General features: G+C 44.7%; 1 protein-coding gene across 1 annotated transcript in view; it reads left to right on the forward strand.

The window, feature by feature from the left end:
• LOC106580465 (palmitoyltransferase ZDHHC8B) overlaps positions 1–17,602 on the forward strand; it is a 99,916-nt gene that overhangs the window by 59,899 nt on the left and 22,415 nt on the right. The gene's annotated exons all lie outside the window — the stretch shown is intronic.

Raw genomic sequence — 17,602 nt, forward strand, 5'->3', positions numbered from 1 at the left:
GTGTTAACTATTTAACTGTACTAGAATGATTAAAAGGCAGCAAAAATGTTCAATATCGGTTATCTGTATAGGTTTTTTTTGGGGCAAGGAAAATATTGGATATCGTATCGGCCAAAAATGTCATATCGGTGCATCACTAATGTGTATACATAAAGCTGTATACATAAAGCTACACTGTAACACAACTGGATTTAAAATAGGAAGACATTTTCCAGTGTCCTTTTTTAGTCCCTTACCTTGTATATACTGTGAAGTATATGAATTGTATTATGTGCACTCTCATTGTCTAAAATATTTTAGGATAAGCACTGAGAATTGATTGTTTAATTATGCCAACAAAAAAAATCAAAAACATTAATTTGAGAATCAGACATTCACGTGTACAACTGATCTCATTGTGTTTGTTAAATATGTGGTTGCTCTTGATGCTCTAGTGACGATGATTGGGAGCCAGAGGATTTGATCCCATCCTGGCAGGGGGGGGAGGATTGTGTTGTGAAAACCATGCCTTATGTCCATTTAATCAGTGTTAGGAAATCTGTTGCTTGCATTGTAAATACAATGTTACCAGAAGGCATGGCAGGCTGAACAATAAATCCCTGCCAGCTCTGCTGTACCAGCCAACAGTGAGAAATACACAGCATTGTGTTATGGTCATCATGGCAGTGGGTTTGTTTGTTTGTTTGTTTCAAAATAAAGTGGCTTAATATCATCTACACACCATGTTGTGCCTATCATGCAGGGACAGTTTGTTCTGATCTTCTCTGTTCTGTTGCCGACTGCTACTAACCAGGAGAAGGGAGGTTAGAACGGTCAGAGAGGTTGGACAGCGTGTGGGGGCTGTCCTGCTCAACTTCAGCTTCCTAAAGGATGTGACTGGAGAATTGGTCTGACCTCGCTCGTTCGCACGGAATGGCTCGCAGATGTCGCTGGGAGATTAAAGGCATAGCAGTCATGACTGTGTCAGAGGAGGCAAGCGGTTGGAGGGGTAAGGGAGGCGGGGGGTATGCGCACAGCCAATGGGGCACAGCATCACTGAGTAGCAGTCAAGGTCAAGGAGAGACACGGATGGACAGGTCCCAGGTCACCTCATAGCACACTCTCTCACTCTCTTTCCCGCTCGTCTCTCCCTGTCTATCGCTGTCTGTCTGTCTGTCTGTCTGTCTGTCTGTCTGTCTGTCTGTCTGTCTCTGTCTCTGGTCTCTGTCTCCGTCTCCCTACTTCTCTCTCTCAGCAAGGCCCAGAGACTGAGTTGTTGTCTAGTATTTCTGGGTCTCCTCCTCAGGTTTCAGCTCAGTTCTCTCAGTGTGCTGCAGGGATGAGTCCTGGCAACCTAGTAGTAGGAGAAGGAAAGAAGCAGGATATTCTAATTTAGTGGAGGTGAAACTATTTTTGAAATATGTTGAACTCTGGCCAGCTAGATGATTTAAAATACAATTTGACATGGGAAGGACAGAGTAAAGATGGCAGCCTCAAGAATTGGATTTACATTTTCATTATAATTTCTTAGTTTTTTTCTTTTAAACCATGGCCTTGTGTTAAATTAAAAAACGCGCAGTATACAAGATTTATGGAATCCGCCCATTGGTTGTTTCAGGATGTCACAGTGGCCACACATGCAGCAGGCCCCAACAACTGCCTGCAGTCTGAGCTTAGAATAAGATGAGGAATGTGATGTTGGGTAAGCCAACTTCTGCCACTCAGATATGCACAATGGGCGTTACTCACACTCCCTACTTGCCAGCCAGGCAAATGGGGAGAGGATTAAATGGTGTGGTGGTCTCTCCACGTCTCCTTATTAGCAGAATCCCTCGTCGGTGTGTTGTGTATAGATGGGGTTACAGCACACTTGTGGTATTGGCAGGGATACTATTTGACCTTGCCACTGTGGTCTAAATACTTCCACATATTTACCAGTGGGGCTAAGCCATAATGACTTCTGCCTAAGTGCTCTCTTTATTCCAGCTGGCCTCTGTGCTGCTCTGGTTTTCTGTGTCTGCATCCAATAATGGCACCCTATGCACTACTTTTCACCAAAGCCCTACGGGCCCTGGGAATAGGGTGTCATTTGGGATGCTGGCTGTGGTCATGGTCAAACCGAATCCTAAAGCGCATACATAGAGGACATGCCACAGATTCCCTCATTTGTCATTCCCTCTTTGGTAGATTAGACCAGGAACCAAGCCACAGTCTGACATGGTCAGGTGTGTTGACTTCAGGATAATGTAATATGGTTTTCATCAGGTTAAGTGACATTGTTTGCCATGTTTATTACTTACAAGAGGATGTTGTTTGTTTAATTTCATCAGGGAAACAGGGGCTGTTATGTGTCTTACGGAAGAGGGTCAGTGGAATGTCTCTACAAGGTGTGTGTGTGTGTGTGTGTGCGTGTGTTTGCAAGGCTGGTTATGTCCCAGCCCCCCTGTGGTGCTTACTGTGTCGTGGGCCGGGGAAAGCTGAGCAGCTTAAGGGGAGTGGGTAGGGGGCTCAGAGGGGGGGTGCTGTGTCCTCACCCTCCTCCTCCACCCCCGTACTGCTGCTGCCATATTCTCATCATGGATGACTCAGTCCCTATAGACGTGGAGACCCTAGGGGCCACAGTGCTGTGGTGAGTGTGGCGCTAACACACTTGAGTCTCCACATGATGCTCACCATGTCCAGCAGGCCTACACACACACACACATTAGCAGGTTGAGGTGCTTGTCCACTGTGGAAATGACAAACATGTTCCCTATAGGCTACATCAAGCTGAAGTGCCAACAATATCTCATGTATAATACATCTGTGTGTTATCGTGTGAGAAGAATTCGTTTAAGATTACATGAAAAAAACACGAGTTTGAAGGGTATTGAAATAGCCTCAAGTTACAGTATTTTATTTTTTCCTTTACTGTTGATGAAAGTTGGTAATGAATATGCAAATACAGGACATAAAGATCAACAGTGCAAAGCATTTTATTTAGTCTCAAATATGTCTGTTATGTAATTATGTAAATGTGATTGCTTTTACCTCAGATGGAATACAGTGTGCTCTCTTTAGCAGCGACAGCAGTACACGGTTCTCAATTTCAGCTTCTTAGTCATAGAGCAACAGCCTTTAGCCAAGGCTTTCTCGTTCTCTCTCGTTCTCTCTCTTCCGTCTTTTGTATACATAGCTGAAGTGGAAGTTTAATCAGTCATAGTATCTCAAATGGCTTCAGGTTCAGTCATTTATATTCATCTGAAAGCCATTTCAAGCATAATAACGAGCTTCAGATACCTAGCTATCTCACAAGTAAACAAACTCTGCTCCTCGCCTCATCTCCTACTCCTCACCTACCCATCCCACCTTCAGCAAAATCGCTTCTTGTATGACCTGCTGTCACCAGTTATTTTACAGGCTGTTTTAACATCTATGCTGTCTCCATTGACAGCGGGCCTGTTGGTGTGTGTGGAATACTAAGTGAAGTGCATAAGCGCAGAGTGGTTTGTCTCAGAAGTGTGCATACATTAGAGACGCAAAGCGAGCTCTCGGGACCACAGTGAGCAGGGCCGCTGCTACTCCTACACCCTGTGATGTGAAGACTGAGTTATCTGACCACTGAGAGTTAGTGAGAGTTTGACTACTAGCGAAAATAACTTCAATAAGGCAAAAGCTCTCTCTTTCTCTCTTTTTTCCTGCTTGATAGTAGGAAAAGATCTGTTTGTGGAGATGAGACTGATGAAAAAGAGAGGTTTGATGATTTGAAAGAGCTGGGATTGAGATTGCAGGACGCTATTGCAGCCAAGGGTATTCAGGGGTATCCAAGGGTATTCGGGAATATTCAGGGGTATTCAAAGTCGGCTTGTGGTACCTAGTACTGCGGCTGCTGGTTTTCTTTTTGATTGGGCTAAGATTCAGTTCAATCACCTGATCGCTCAGGTCTAAATCTGTCCCTGATTATGAGAGAAAGATAACATAATCAGTGCTGAGCTTCAGACCTGGCTATCCCTGTGGGTTGGTAGGGTGGCGAGGCCTGAGCCTGGCTATCCCTGTGGGTTGGTAGGGTGGCGAGGCCTGAGCCTGACTATCCCTGTGGGTTGGTAGGGTGGGGAGGCCTGAGCCTGACTATCCCTGTGGGTTGGTAGGGTGGGGAGGCCTGAGCCTGGCTATCCCTGTGGGTTGGTAGGGTGGGGAGGCCTGAGCCTGGCTATCCCTGTGGGTTGGTAGGGTGGGGAGGCCTGAGCCTGACTATCCCTGTGGGTTGGTAGGGTGGCGAGGCCTGAGCCTGAATATCCCTGTAGGGTGGTGAGGTCTGAGCCTGACTATCCCTGTGGGTTGGTAGGGTGGGGAGGTCTGAGCCTGACTATCCCTGTGGGTTGGTAGGGTGGGGAGGTCTGAGCCTGACTATCCCTGTGGGTTGGTAGGGTGGCGAGGCCTGAGCCTGGCCATCTCAGGACATGAGGGATCAGTGGGTAGTCTGGAGCAACACATGGTCTCCATCTGCAGCTCACTGGGATGACCCTAACTAACACTTTAATTAATGAGAGCACAATCTCACAGACAGACAGACTGGAAGAGTGGAAACATGCAATAACCCCACAAGCTCTTCTCTCTCTGTCCAATGCAAGAGTAGCACCACCCTCAAAAATGCCCTCACTAACAATGGGGAAGGGGTGTTACTATGCATTTCAATTTGTGATTTGATGATTGTTTTCTGATTAATCTTGTCACAATAGAGCCAAACGTAGTTAATATGTCTATCGTTTCGTCCTCAGTGTTTGGTCTGAGGTGCCAAGTCATACCTGGCTGCCGCTGTTTCTGTTTCTAGTTTTATTTCAGATGAAGCATAAAGAAAGCACTCCAGATTGATTCTCGATTCCCTTTGATGGTTTCTCAGACGTTGCCCTCGCACATTTCCCCCTCCCAGAACCACTCCAGCAGATAAAAGCAGCTTCAAAGCCAGCAGCTTTCCGCTCAAATCTTGTTTTTTTCCCACTTATATGTTTTCCATTACTGTGAGAAAAGATTTCAGTTAGATTGGTTGGAAATGTTCTTTCACATTTAGCGTTATCAACTGACTCAAACCTATCACGCTGAAGATCTGTGTTCTATTCATGATCAGCTGAGTTTTCAAAGCAGGGATTGTTCTGTGCTTTGGCTGACGTGCCAGTTCGCAGTTGACAGGATTTTATAATTGTATAGACTCAATCTTAATATGCAAGAACGATACTAACAAACACCAACTGGAGTCTGCCAGTGTATAGTTGAAGAGGTTCTATCATGTGAATATCTATGTCCCTGAGCTAAGATGGGGATGATTATATTATGTGAATATCTTTATTGTCCCTAAACTGACACTGGGTGAGGCTTGTGATGATGATGATATGAGGATATGTCCTTGGGTAGACCTCAATAGGGGCATTGTTCCCCTCCTGGAGAAAGGTGAGGCCTGACAGGATATGGGAGGTACAGTAATACTCACAATGGGTAGGGACTCTGAGGAATCAAGCATTTGTAAGGATGAAGCTATTGCTTGCTGTCAGAAACCCCACATTTTAACCAACACCCATCGATGGAATTTAGAGCATGTTAGTGGTGTGGTGCTCATCCCTTGAGCATTGTTCGTACACTTCATCACAGATGACCGAAAAGCTCACTATCTAATCATTGAAAAGCTCACTATCTAATCACTGCTATGACTGAAACGTCCAATAACAATTGCATTGAATCTGGCTACAATCAATACAACATGATGTAGACATGATCTGAGTCTTGAGTAAGGCTGCAGGGTTACACTATACAAGACTGAAGTAGTGCCAGACCATCCTCTCTATCTAAACGTCTCGAGAGCTTGGAACTAAATGGTTCTATCAGCAAAAATATGATTCTGAGATAATTGGCTTTAAAGTCCCGAACTCCCATTGGTTTGAATGGTGTCAGCAATTTGTATCTTGTATTCTTTTGAACTTAAAATGAATTGGGGTATTTAGAATACTTGAATCTTTAGAATCTTGCCATAATATGGACTTAGCCCTATTTGGTAAAAGATCATCTTCATCACCCCTACCTTGTCACAACGAAAATGATTTGACTCAAACGCGTTAAGGAAAACAAGTCCACAAGTTAACTTTTAACAGGGCACACCTGTTAATTGAAATGCATTCCAGGTGACTACCTCAGTAAGCTGGTTGAGAGGATGCAAAGCTGTCATCAAGGCAAAAGGTGGCTACTTTGAAGAATCTCAAATCTAAAATATATTTAGATTTATTTAACACTTTTTTTGGTTACTACATGATTCCATGTGTGTTATTTCATAGTTTTGATGTATTCACTATTATTCTACAATGTAGAAAATAGTCAAATAAACTCCCATACTCATTCCAGGGTTTATGTCAATGGGAGACTAAGTGAAAGTTTGACTTAGTGGAAAATAAGATTCACCTCATGGTCAGAAGTTACTTTCTAATAATGTGAGCCATTTTTCCCCATGGGGAGGAGGAACAGAGCAGCAGAGGTTCAGCAACAGCACATCCTCATGGTGTTTCTGATATTACAGAGAGATCCCATATGAAGATAAAGTGAGGTCTGCTGCCAGAGAGAGCTGCCCTTGCCTGTAGACTAGCTGGCAGGCTGTTGATAGATCGATATGACTGAGTGTTAGTAATGAACGGGGCCTGCTAGCCCGGGGAAGTGTGGTTTATTTCTCCATCTTCACTGCTTGCTTATTTTTCTCCCATGGCACTGGCAGGATGTATTCAGAAGTCAGGGCGATGATAAAATATGATTTTCATTTATTCCTGTCATCTGATCCATTCATCTGTTTTATCTGTGTTCCGTGTGTTGTCTGGGTTACGGGTCTGGCCTGTGGACCCAGCCATGAGCCTGTCTGCTGAAGGCTGATTGGCCAGCCTGTCCTGTAGAATGCAGATGACTGGCCAACGGCCTCCTGGCTCCTCATTACCTTCCAGTCACATTGTGGCGGCTGGCTGGTTCATTACCATGGTGATTGCAGCAGGCCTTCTTCCTCCCCAGTGCCCAGGTTCTAGAACCAGACTCATTACATTAGAACACTTTTGGCACCAGCAGTGTGTTGTGGGCCTTTTGGTTCAGCTCATCGCCAAACAGGGAAAACATTGTTTAAACTTTTGACAACTTTTGTGCTTACGTTTACTGTAAAACAGACTTGTGATTGGCGTTGATAATTGTTCAATAGTGATTTGTTGTTGCCACTTAATTAACAAATGTCTGTGGCCTGAATTATGTATCCTACTCACTGAGTCACATTTTCCACCCACTGCATGGTCTGCTCCTGTACTCTTAATGGCCTCTTTCAGCTGGAATGACTGCTTTGTGTAGCTCACTCCTTGTTCTTATCACTGTGAGCAAAACACATCATTCAAAGACCAAGGGTGAAATTGGGATTTTATTGGAGGCGGAACAGCTTCTAAAATGTATTGGTTTTCCGTGATAATTTATTTTAAGCCGAACTAACATCTCCCAGAAGCCAAATTGAAGCCAAACTGTCACCCAAACTACCATTGTAGAACTTAGTTGATCTCTGTTCTGTTTTTTTTTATTTAAGATATCTTTAATTAGTCTAGCCTATATTCTAAAATTAAACAAATTCTAGTGATCACCTTTGAGTGTGGACTGTATTATTATGCATACTGGGAAAGAATGTATAGGCCTAGACGACGCTGTTGATTCATTGATTGTGTCGGGCAGCTTAGAGTTAGCCTACAGTAGTGCATTTGTATTTGATTTTGAATAGCGTAGTAATAGGGAATGTTTTATATTGACTGACCTTCATGTCTTAACGTATTGATGGACTGTTGTTTCTCTTTTCTTATTTGAGCTGTGGACTTGGTCTTTTACCAAATAGGGCTATCTTCTGTATACCCCCCTACCTTGTCACAACACAACTGATTGTCTCAAACACATTAAGAAGGAAAGAAATACCACAAATTAACTTTTAACAAGGCACACGTGTTAATTGAAATGCATTCCAGGTGACTACCTCATGAATCTGGTTGAGCGAATGCCAAGAGTGTGCAAACTGTCATAAAGGCAAAGGGAGTCTACTTTGAAGAATCTTAAATATAAAATATATTTTGATTTGTTTATCACTTTTTTTGGTTACTACATGATTCCATATGTGTTATTTCATAGTTTATGTCTTCGCTATTATTCTACAATGTAGAAAATAGTAAAACTAAATAAAACCCTGGAATGAGTAGGTGTGTCACAACTTTTGACTGGTACTGTATTAGTAAAGACAATATTACATTGAGAATAGTCTGATGGATGATAATATGATCACTTGATGAGAGAACAGCTGTGCAGCCTGAGGCAAGGAACAGTGTGCAAGCTTGTTTTGCGATGTTCTCAAATTATTAATAGCCTATAGTCACATCATGCAGCCTAAATACTGTATGTTCTGATTTCTAAGACATTCTAAGGTTTGTATCATTAACAACTAAAGTTGCCAAATAACTCTAAATCTAACGTACCCTATAGGATCTGTTTCAACTGATCACTTTTACACTCAACATAGCTACTTCATATGTGCACTCTCTCCGTAATGGGAAAAATATTCTTTCTATTTTATTCAGCGAAGTTCAATTATATTCTTCTTACTATAAAATCATATAAAATAACATAGTAACATTATAAGCATATCTTGTCTGCTAAATGAACAAGCCTACAGCCTATGGCATGCCGCATAGCCTAACATGCAGTACGTAGGCCGACTCATATTCTGAAATACATTTTATTTTCTTTAGACTTACCTAAAATAAATAATGGATTTATTGTTATGGTGTATATTAAATGGATTTATTAGACTTGTTAAAATGTAGATGTTCCAAAGGCACGCATCAGCAGCTTGTATGTGTGGAGGCCTGAAGCTGCTAAACATGTTTGATAATTAACGCAAAATTACCATGAGACAGGCAGACTTTTGCATGACCGTAACCGGCTGACAAAATGTCATGACCGCCACAGCCCTAGCATCAAACACACCAACACCATGGACAGTGAGTTAAAGCCCCTGGCTATGTATGTACAGTGCATTCAGAAAGTATTCCGACTGCTTGATTTTTTTTCAACATTTGTTACGTTACAGCCTTATTCTAAAATGGATGAAATATTTTTTCCCTATTTAATCTACACACAATACCCCATAATGACAAAGCAAAAACAGGTTTTTAGATTTTTTTTGCAAAAAATAAAATATATTTTTAAATATCACTTTTACAAAAGTACTCAGACCCTTTAATCTACTTTTTTGAAGCACCTTTGGCAGGGATTACAGCCTTGAGTCTTGGGTATGACGCTACAAGCTTGGCACACACCTGTATTTGGGGAGTTTCTTCCATTCTTATCTTTTTTTAACCTTTATTTAACTAGGCAAGTCAGTTAAGAACAAATTCTTATTCTCTGCAGATCCTCTCAAGCTCTATCAGGTTGGATGGTGAGCTTCGTTGCACAGCTATTTTCAGGTCTCCCCAGAGATGTTCGATCGGGTTGAAGTCCGGGCTCTGGCTGGGCCACTCAAGGACATTTAGAGACTTATCCTGAAGCCACTCCTGCATTGTCTTGGTTGTGTGCTTAGGGTCGTTGCCCTGTTGGAAGGTGAACCTTCGCCCCAGTGTGAAGCCCTGAGCACTCTGGAGCAGGTTTTCATCAAGGATCTCTCGGTACTTTGCTCTGTTCATCTTTCCCTCGATCCTAATTAGTCTCCTAGTCCCTGCCACTGAAAACATCCCCTACAGCTTGATGCTGCCACCACCATGCTTCACTGTAGGGATGGTGCCTGGTTTCTTCCAGACATGACACTTGGCATTCAGGACAAAGAGTTCAATCTTGGTTTCATCAGACCAGAGAATCTTGTTTCTCATGGTCTGAGAATCATTTAGGTGCCAAGCGGGCTGTTATGTGCCTTTTACTGAGGAGTGGCTTCCGTCTGGCCATTCTACCATTCTACCACCTGATTGGTGGAGTGCTGCAGAGATGGTTGACCTTCTGGAAGGTTCTACCATCTCCACAGAGGAACTCTAGAGCTCTGTCAGAGTGACCATCGGGTTCTTGGCCACCTCCCTAACCAAGGCCCTAATCCCCAGTTTGGCCGGGCGGCCAGCTCTAGGAAGAGTCTTTGTGGTTCCAAACTTCTTTTAAGAATGATGGAGGCCACTGTGTTCTTGGGGACCTTCAATACTGCAGATATTTTTTGGTACCCTTCCCCAGATATGTGTTCAACACAATCCTGTCTCGGAGCTCTAAGGAACAATTCCTTCATGGCTTGGTTTTTGTTCTGACATGCACTGTCAACTGTGGGACCTTTTATATAGACAGGTGTGTGCCTTTCCTAATCTTGTCCAATCAATTGAATTTAGCACAGGTGGACTCCAATAAAGTTGTAGAAACATCTCAAGGATGATCAATGGAAACAGGATGCACCTGAGCTCAATTTCGAGTCTCAAAGCAAAAGGTCTGAATACTAATGTAAATAAGGTATTTCTGTTTTTTATTTGTAATACATGTGCTAAAATTTCTAAAAACCTGTTTTCACTTTGTTATTATGGGGTATTATGTGTAGATTGAGGATTTTTTTTATTCAATCCATTTTAGAATAAGGCTGTAATGAAATGTGGAAAAAGTCAAGGAGTCTGAATATTTTCTGACTGCACTTTGTGTGTGTCCCTTTTTCAGGACCCTGTCTTTCAAATATAATTCTTAAAAATCCAAATAACTTCACAGATCTTCATTGTAAAGGGTTTAAACACTGTTTCCCATGCTTGTTCAATGAACCATAAACAATTAATGAACATGCACCTGTGGAACGGTCATTAAGACACTAACAGCTTACAGACGGTAGGCAATTAAGGTCACAGTTATGAAAATGTAGGACACTAAAGAGGCCTTTCAACTGACTCTGAAAAACACCAAAAGAAAGATGCCCAGGGTCACTGCTCATCTGCGTGAACGTGTCTTAGGCATGAGGACTGCAGATGTGGCCAGGGCAATAAATTGCAATGTCTGTACTGTGAGACGCCGAAGACAGCGCTACAGGGAGACAGGATGGACAGCTGATCATCTTCGCAGTGACAGACCACGTGTAACAACACCTGCACAGGATCGGTACATCCAAATATCACACCTGCGGGACAGGTACAGGATGGCAACAACAACTACCCGAGTTACACCAGGAACGCACAATCCCTCCATCAGTGCTCAGACTGTCCGCAATAGGCTGAGAGAGGCTGGACTGAGGGCTTGTAGGTCTGTTGTAAGGCAGGTCCTCACTAGACATCACCGGCAACAACGTCGCCTATGGGCACAAACCCACTGTCGCTGGACCAGACAGGACTAGCAAAAAGTGCTCTTCACTGACGAGTCGCAGTTTTGTCTCACCAGGGATGATGGTCGGATTCGTGTTTATCGCCGAAGGAATGAGCGTTACACAGGCAATCTCAATGCTGTGCTTTACAGGGAAGACATCCTCCTCCCTCATGTGCTACCTTTCCTGCAGGCTCATCCTGACATGACCCTCCAGCATGACAATGCCACCAGCCATACTGCTCATTCTGTGTGTGATTTCCTGCAAGACAGGAATGTCAGTGTTCTGCCATGGCCAGCGATGAGCCCGGATCTCAATCCCATAGAGCATGTCTGGGACCTGTTGGATCGGAGGGTGAGGGCTAGGGCCATTCCCCCCAGAAATGACCAGGAACTTGCAGGTGCCTTGGTGGAAGAGTGGGGTAACATCTCACAGCAAGATCTGGCAAATCTGGTGCAGTCCATGAGGAGGAGATGCACTGCAGTACTTAATGCAGCCACACACAGCCACATGTGTAGACCCCCGCAAGTCTGGTTCATCCTTGGGAGCAATTTCCGAACGCCTGAAGGTACCACGTTCATCTGTACAAACAATAGTACGCAAGTATAAACACCATGGGACCACGCAGCCATCATGCTGCTCAGGAAGGAGATGCGTTCTGTCTCCTAGAGATTAACGTACTTTGGTGCGAAAAGTGCAAATCAATCCCAGAACAACAGCAAAGGACCTTGTGAAGATGCTGGAGGAAACGGGTACAAAAGTATCTATATCCACAGTAAAACGAGTCCTATATCGACATAACCTGAAAGTCCGCGCAGCAAGGAAGAAGCCACTGCTCCAATACCGCCATAAAAAAGCCAGACTACGGTTTGCAACCGCACATGGGGACAAAGATCGTACTTTTTGGAGAAATGTCCTCTGGTCTGATGAAACAAAAATAGAACTGTTTGGCCAAAATGACCATTGTTATGTTTGGAGGAAAAAGGGGGAGGCTTGCAAGCCGAAGAACACCATCTTAACCGTGAAGCACGGGGGTGGCAGCATCTTGTTGTGGGGGTGCTTTGCTGCAGGAGGGACTGGTGCACTTCACAAAATAGATGGCCTCATGAGGAAGGAAAATGATGTGGATATATTGAAGCAACATCTCAAGACATCAGTCAGGAAGTTAAAGCTTGGTCGCAAATGGGTATCCAAACGGACAATGATCCCAAGCATACTTCCAAAGTTGTGGCAAAATGGCTTAAGGACAGCAAAGTCAAGGCATTGGAGAGGCCATCACAAAGCCTTGACCTCAATCCCATTGAAAATGTGTGGGCAGAACTGAAAAAGCGCGTGCGAGCAAGGAGGCCTACAAACCTGACTCCGTTACACCAGCTCTGTCAGGAGAAATGGGCCAAAATTCACCCAATTTATTGTGGGAAGCTTGTGGAAGGCTACCTGAAATGTTTGATCCAAGTTAAACAATTTAAAGGCAATGCTACCAAATAGTAATTAAGTGTATGTAAACTTCTGACCCACTGGGAATGTGATGAAAGAAATAAAAGCTGAAATAAATAATTCTCTCTACTATTATTCTGACATTTCACATTCTTAAAATAAAGTGGTGATCCTAACTGACCTAAAACAGGGAATTTTTCTAGGATTAAATGTCAGGAATTGTGAAAAACTGAGTTTAAATGTATTTGGCTAAGGTGTATGTAAACTTCCGACTTCAACTGTAGGTAGGTTGGCAGGTAGGTAGGTATAATACTGGCTGTTAATCTACTTGGCAAGGGGGATTATTAGGTGAAAGCAGTGCAGATTCGCGCAGTGGACTGTACTCCTATAGGATTTTCTCTCCCTTCACTACCTTCTTGGTATTACCCACATGATATAGCTTTGCTTTGCCATACTCACAGAAGCTGTGGGAACAGACTACCCACATGGGCACTGATACAGGTGGTGTTTCTGGTCCCTGTTACTGGTTGACTGGCCCTCCTCCAGAGCAGAGGCTGGGTGCTGGTTGACTGGTCCTCCTCCAGAGCAGAGGCTGGTTGACTGGCCCTCCTCCAGAGCAGAGGCTGGGTGCTGGTTGACTGGCCCTCCTCCAGAGCAGAGGCTGGATGCTGGTTGACTGGCCCTCCTCCAGAGCAGAGGCTGGTTGACTGGCTCTCCTCCAGAGCAGAGGCTGGGTGCTGGTTGACTGGCCCTCCTCCAGAGCAGAGGCTGGGTGCTGGTTGACTGGCCCTCCTCCAGAGCAGAGGCTGGGTGCTGGTTGACTGGCCCTCCTCCAGAGCAGAGGCTGGGTGCTGGTTGACTGGCCCTCCTCCAGAGCAGAGGCTGGTTGACTGGCCCTCCTCCAGAGCAGAGGCTGGTTGACTGGCCCTCCTCCAGAGCAGAGGCTGGGTGCTGGTTGACTGGCCCTCCTCCAGAGCAGAGGCTGGTTGACTGGCCCATCTCCAGAGCAGAGGCTGGGTGCTGGTTGACTGGCCCTCCTCCAGAGCAGAGGCTGGTTGACTGGCCCTCCTCCAGAGCAGAGGCTGGGTGCTGGTTGACTGGCCCTCCTCCAGAGCAGAGGCTGATTTGACTGGCCCTCCTCCAGAGCAGAGGCTGGGTGCTGGGGACCACTGTGAGTCACCATGCTCCCCCAGGCCTGCTAGCACAGTATCCCATTCTCCTACCTACAGTACAGCCTCCACTCTGAATAATTGAACAGAGCAGAGGGGGAAGGAAGAGGCAAGATGGAGAGAGGATCACCTCCATTAACAGATGCCAGGAAATTGGTGCTCTGTGCGTGTGTATACAGTATGTGTGCACTGTGTGTGTGTAAAGCAGTAACACTGATTGAGCGGGCCTGATCAAAGAAGAGTGGTTCCTCGAAACCGCTGCCTCTTCCCCGTGAGACATTTAATTTATTCATGTTGTGTACACTAACACCGCTCCCTCATTTAGACCGACAGAAAGCCCTGTCTGTCTGTCTGTCTGTCTGTCTGTCTGTCTGTCTGTCTGTCTGTCTGTCTGTCTGTCTGTCTGTCTGTCTGTCTGTCTGTCTGTCTGTCTGTCTGTCTGTCTGTCTGTCTGTCTGTCTGTCTGTCTGTCTGTCTGTCTGTCTGTCTGTCTGTCTGTCTGTCTGTCTGTCTGTCTGTCTGTCTGTCTGTCTGTCTGTCTGTCTGTCTGTCTGTCTGTCTGTCTGTCTGTCTGTCTGTCTGTCTGTCTGTCTGTCTGTCTGTCTGTCTGTCTGTCTGTCTGTCTGTCTGTCTGTCTGTCTGTCTGTCTGTCTGTCTGTCTGTCTGTCTGTCTGTCTGTCTGTCTGTCTGTCTGTCTGTCTGTCTGTCTGTCTGTCTGTCTGTCTGTCTGTCTGTCTGTCTGTCTGTCTGTCTGTCTGTCTGTCTGTCTGTCTGTCTGTCTGTCTGTCTGTCTGTCTGTCTGTCTGTCTGTCTGTCTGTCTGTCTGTCTGTCTGTCTGTCTGTCTGTCTGTCTGTCTGTCTGTCTGTCTGTCTGTCTGTCTGTCTGTCTGTCTGTCTGTCTGTCTGTCTGTCTGTCTGTCTGTCTGTCTGTCTGTCTGTCTGTCTGTCTGTCTGTCTGTCTGTCTGTCTGTCTGTCTGTCTGTCTGTCTGTCTGTCTGTCTGTCTGTCTGTCTGTCTGTCTGTCTGTCTGTCTGTCTGTCTGTCTGTCTGTCTGTCTGTCTGTCTGTCTGTCTGTCTGTCTGTCGTTAACCACCCTGCATTGTGGCTCAGGTGGGCCTCTAGAAGGAGACCCTGTAGAAGCGATGAGTCATAGAGACTTTTTTGGGCTCATACAATGTCTTGACATTTCTACCTACGGATCCAATTAAAATGTGTGCAGTGATAAAAATTGGATTACTTGGTATTCTTGATTGCAGCATTTTCCAGGTATCTTTGCATATTTCACACTATGTGACGATAAATAAGCCTGTGGATAAGATCAAGCTTGACACACAAAATGTCTTAGTGATTCTGTTTTAGTCCTGGACTAGGTTTTCCAGAACTCCTAGTAGGTGGATTCACAGATGTTGTGCTTATTCCCTCCTGATTCCAGGAATCTTTCAACCAGGATTTAGTGAGATAGTGTGTACCATCCACAGTGGTAACACACTGCCTATGCGAGCTGTCTGTCTGTCTCCATGCCCGGTCTGTCTGCAACTCCCTCTCTAATTCCAGGAAATGTTAGACATTGTAATATAGCTCAGCCCTGCGCCCAAGTATAGCCCTTTCCTCATGTGTCATCATCTCTCATTGACTTTTATATCTGAGGCTGAGAGGAGATCTGGTCTGTCCCATGTATAGCTGATGATGCCATTGTTATTATTTCTGAATCTCAAGAGGCGAAGAAGCAATTCCAGCTTTACACCATGTCCTCCTTTTTGCATAGTTTTCCCATTTGGCAGGATTAAAGATACTGAAAATCTTGTTTCCGTTGCTGTGCGTGTGTGTGTGTGTGTGTGTGTGTGTGTGTGTGTGTGTGTGTGTGTGTGTGTGTGTGTGGTAGAGGTGATGATTGTGGGTATGGAGGAAGAGGGGGGTGCAGCAGTAACCTATTTGCATCTCCCCTCCATCCCTCATTTCATAGGCAGATTACAATCCTCTTATCAGTATGGATCAGTATTTGTCAACATATTTACATATAAACTCAGCAAAAAAAGAAACATCCCTTTTTCAGGACCCTGTCTTTCGAAGATAATAAAAATCCAAATAACTTCACAGATCTTCATTGTAAAGGGTTCAAACACTGTTTCCCATGCTTGTTCAATTAATCATAAACAATTAATGAACCTGCACATGGGAACGGACGTTAAGACACTAACAGCTTACAGACGGTAGGCAATTAAGGTCACAGTTATGGAAACTTAGGACACTAAAGAGGCCTTTCTACTGACTCTGAAAACACCAAAAAAGAAAGATGCCCAGGGTCCCTGCTCATCTGCGTGAACGTGCCTTAGGCATGCTGCAAGGAGGCATGAGGACTGCAGATTTGGCTAGGGCAATAAATTGCAATGTCTGTACTGTGAGACGCCTAAGACAGCGCTGCAGGGAGACAGGACGGACAGCTGATCGTCCTCGCAGTGGCAGACCACGTGTAACAACACCTGCACAGGATCGGTACATCCAAACATCACACCTATGGGACAGGTACAGGATGGCAACAACAACTGTTTGAGTTTCACAAACCCACTGTCGCTGGACCAGACAGGACTGGCAAAAAGTGCTCTTCCCTGACGAGTCGCGGTTTTGTCTCACCAGGGGTGATGGTCGGAGTCGCGTTTACCGTCGAAGGAATGAGCGCTACACCGAGGCCTGTACTCTGGAGCGGGGTCGATTTGGAGGTGGAGGGTCCGTCATGGTCTGGGGCGGTGTGTCACAGCGTCATCGGACTGAGCTTGTTGTCATTACAGGCAATCTCAACACTGTGCGTTACAGGGAAGACATCCTCCTCCCTCATGTGCTACCCTTCCTGAAGGCTCATCCTGACATGACCCTCCAGGATGACAGTGCTACCAGCCATACTGCTCGTTCTGTGCATGATTTCCTGCAAGACAGGAATGTCAGTGTTCTGCCATGGCCAGCGAAGAGCCCGGATCTCAATCCCATTGAGCACATCTGGGACCTGTTGGATTGGAGGGTGAGGGCTAGGGCCATTCCCCCCAGAAATGTCCGGGAACTTGCAGGTGTCACCACCAACTTTGTTCAGGGACACATTAATACATTTCTGTTAGTCACATGTCTGTGAAACTTGTTCAGTTTATGTCTCAGTTGTTCAATCTTATGTTCATACAAATATTTACACTTGTTATGTTTGCTGACAATATACGCAGTTGACAGTGAGAGGACGTTTCTTTTTTTGCTGAGTTTATAGGTGCATATTTTTTTATAATTTTTTTATTTCACCTTTATTTAACCAGGTAGGCAAGTTGAGAACAAGTTCTCATTTACAATTGCGACCTGGCCAAGATAAAGCAAAGCAGTTCGACACATACAACAACACAGAGTTACACATGGAGATAAACAAACATACAGTCAATAATACAGTAGAAAAATAAGTCTATATACAATGTGAGCAAATGAGGTGAGATAAGGGAGGTAAAGGCAAAAAAAGGCCATGGTGGCAAAGTAAATACAATATAGCAAGTAAAACACTTGAATGGTAGATTTGTAGTGGAAGAAAGTGCAAAGTAGAAATAATGGGGTGCAAAGGAGCAAAATAAATAAATACAGTAGGGGAAGAGGTAGTGGTTTGGGCTATATTATAGATGGGCTATCTACAGGTGCAGTGATCTGTGAGCTGCTCTGACAGCTGGTGCTTAAA

Source organism: Salmo salar, chromosome 20 (genome assembly GCF_965601325.2).
Source record: "Salmo salar chromosome 20, fSalSal1, whole genome shotgun sequence".
NCBI classification, from domain to species: Eukaryota; Metazoa; Chordata; class Actinopteri; order Salmoniformes; family Salmonidae; genus Salmo; species Salmo salar.